Genomic DNA, 3,229 nt, shown 5'->3' with positions numbered 1-3,229 from the left:
TTTTTTTTGTTTTTTCAAAGTTTATTTTTATTCATTTTAATGAGGAAAAAAATAAAATAGCAGTGAAACAGTTTCAAAACAGGTTAGTAGTAGGGATTGGGGAGATGGCTCAGTGGAATAAGCGCTTCCCTGGCAAGCACAAGGGCCTGAGTTCAATCCCCAGTTCCAAGAAAAAAAAAAAACAGGTTAGTAGGACAGTTACAATATTTAATACATTGCATATTGTCTTTGGAGTAATTATTCAGAGGACAAGATTAGACATATCTTGCCTAAACAATATTAGTACAAAACTTTCTTCTCATTGAACTAAGAGAAAGCTGTATATCTATCCTATTTTGAATATACAAAATGATTAAGGCAATGGTCCTAAGATCCCCATCAGATTTTTGAAAATAGCAGTTAATGGGTAGAATTCTCACCCTGACTAACTCTTTATGTTGATATCTGTGAACTAAGCAACTACATTGTGGACAGCAATATGTAATACTAAAACCAAGCTTAAAATACCTGTCATTTTGGTCTTCTAAATGTGTACTGCTTCTAATGTAGTATCAATTACTGCTATATTCTCTTTAAAGTAAATGTATGTTTTTAAAAAGGTAATGAAAGTAAATAAGGGACAAGAAAAACAAAATGTAGCTGGATTGTACTGCTACACTGTGGAATATGGTTTGATTTCTAAGTATCTGTGTAAAAAATGTGCAACTGTTTTTTCAGAATGGTTTTCATCAAAGAAGCCCAGAAAGAAAGAGAGAGAGAGAGAGAGAGAGAGAGAGAGAGAGAGAGAGAGAGAGAGAGAGAGAGAGAGAGAAAGAAAGGAAAGGAAAGGAAAGGAAGAAAGAAAAAAAGAAAGAAAAGAATATTGGTAAGAAGGAGGTGGGCTTCTACGTTGTTGCTGAGCATGTATAATAGTATAATCACATAGTATGTAGAATCTTCCAAAGACTAAACATAAGAATACCATTTGAAGGGCCAGGGAGATGGCTCAGAGGAATAAGTGCTTCCCTGGCAAGCACAAGGGCCTGAGTTCAATCCCTGGTTCCACCAAAAAAAAAAAAAAAAAAAAAAAGAATACCATTTGACCCAGTTATACCTAACTCAGGTATGAGCACATACCTGAAAAATTATATACTGCATGCTATAGTGTCACATGTATACCCCTGTTGATAGCAGTATGACACACAACAGCTAAGCTCTGGAAATAGCCTGTATCAGTGATAGCAAACCTTTTAATTATAACAAACATCAGGGCTGGCGAGATAGCTCAGTGGATTAAGCTCCTGCTTAGGTAACCACAGGGACTGGGGTTCAATCCCTGGCACCACATGCTGCACCAGCCCCGACGCTAGGTGCGCTGAGGTGGTCACGGAGACTGGGCATGGTGGTGCATACTTACAATCCCAGCTCTGGGGAGGCTGAAAACAGAAGGATCACTGCGAGTCTGTGCTGCACTGTGAGACCCTGTACCAAATACATAAAAAGTAAAAAACATGTCTGTGGCACACATGCTATCGGTTCATCACCACTGATGAATGGATAAAATGTAAAGAAGAATTAAATTATGTCATTTGTAGAAAAACAGATGGAACTACAAATCATGTGTGGGAAAATAAGCCAGACTCAGAAAATTACACTTTGTATGTTTTCTTTTAGAAGAAACTTTAAAAGTACAAAAATTGATAAATAAAATAACTGATAAAGGACAAATGACAGGAAATGACCCGGAGGTGGAATTCTGAAGACAGGGAAGTGGCTTAGTGGCATAATGAGATTGACACAGATTGAGATACATTAAGTGCATCCACCAACTTCCCAAACCAAACTTCATTATGTGATATTAGCATACACCATTAAAATAGAATCTGAAAAAAAGAATCACTACAGGCAACAGGAAAGATTATAGATAGAAAACATTTCACATGAGTAATTCGGCAGAAAGGAAGGTGGAGAGCTGTGCCGTACCTACCAAACCTCTGTCTGAAGTCCAGGTTCTCCTAGGTGTACGTATCTGCATGGATCATGTGCTATACGCATCACGTGTGAGAAAAATAACTGAACCGAATACCTATCCATGTAACCCTTATCTCTGCATTTGATTTGCCTCAAAAAGCCTTTAGATCAGGGAGCCTTCTAAAAAGCAAAACCACCTTCCACACTGTATCTCCAAACACTCTGATGTGTACCCTGGATCTAGAAAAGCAGAGGTCGGTAGCATCCATAATTCTAGTCTCCACCAAGCCATCCAGCACTGCATAGCCCAAGATCAAATGTTAAACAGATCAGAAAAGCACACTGGCCCCTTCAACAAAAAGTATGGGCGGTAACTGATTAACACACATACACATATGCATACACAGTCGGCACCCTGACATCTCCTTTAAGAGACGCACCAAACGTCTGTAGTGAATACACCTAAGAGAACTTACTTTCTCCTATAGGGTAAAAGGAAAACAGTGTGATTGCTTACAAAGCAGACTCATGCATGTGCCCAGTGAGAGTGGAACCCCAGGAATCTGGCAAAGTACACACTTTTATAAGCAAGAAAAAGCTACTTCACATGCGTATTAGGTAGGAATCTTTGTACATGCCTTCTTTTAAAAATCAGCTGGTATCACTGCAGAACCAGCCTTAATTAACATCACTTAATTGAAGTTTAGGGTGTTGGGTTTTACTGCAGAAGACATCTAGATTCATTAAGCTGTCCATGATAGACACTTCTCTTCAATACATTCAGTTTCCAAGATAACAAACTAAGTCCTTATAACAGAAATGTAAAGGAGTTTTTAATACATAGACCAAATAAATGCCCATTTAGTTTCTGGGCATCATGTCATGGTAAATGTATTTATATATATTGATACAGTGTATGGGGAGGTGGAGAGAGCTAAGACTATTTGGAGTGGTCCAGGATGAGTCTTTTTTTTTTTTTTTTGAGACAGGATCTTGCTCTATAGTTCAGACTGGCCTTGAAATCACCATGCAGCCCAGGCTAGCCTTAAAATCATGGCAATCCTGCTGCCTCAGCCTCCTGAGTACTGGGATTATAGGCATGTGCCAAATGCCCAGCTTAGGTGAGTCTAATTTTTGAAGACACTGAAACTGTCTTTGTTAGGGCATAAGCCATTATAGACACTATTACAGACAGTTACATCTTCTCTGCCTACTATTTACTTGGCCTACTAAATTCTTTAAAAATGGAAATTAAATCATTTCAAAATAAAATGTATGA

General features: G+C 38.2%; 1 protein-coding gene across 1 annotated transcript in view; it reads right to left on the bottom strand.

Moving 5' to 3' along the window:
- The window catches only part of Stk39 (serine/threonine kinase 39), a 263,677-nt gene that overhangs the window by 92,192 nt on the left and 168,256 nt on the right, over positions 1-3,229 (bottom strand). The window lies entirely within an intron of this gene.

The sequence above is a fragment of the Octodon degus genome, unplaced genomic scaffold (assembly GCF_000260255.1).
Source record: "Octodon degus isolate 3935 unplaced genomic scaffold, OctDeg1.0 scaffold00065, whole genome shotgun sequence".
NCBI classification, from domain to species: domain Eukaryota; kingdom Metazoa; phylum Chordata; class Mammalia; order Rodentia; family Octodontidae; genus Octodon; species Octodon degus.
This window is presented reverse-complemented; position numbering and strand designations above follow the sequence as displayed.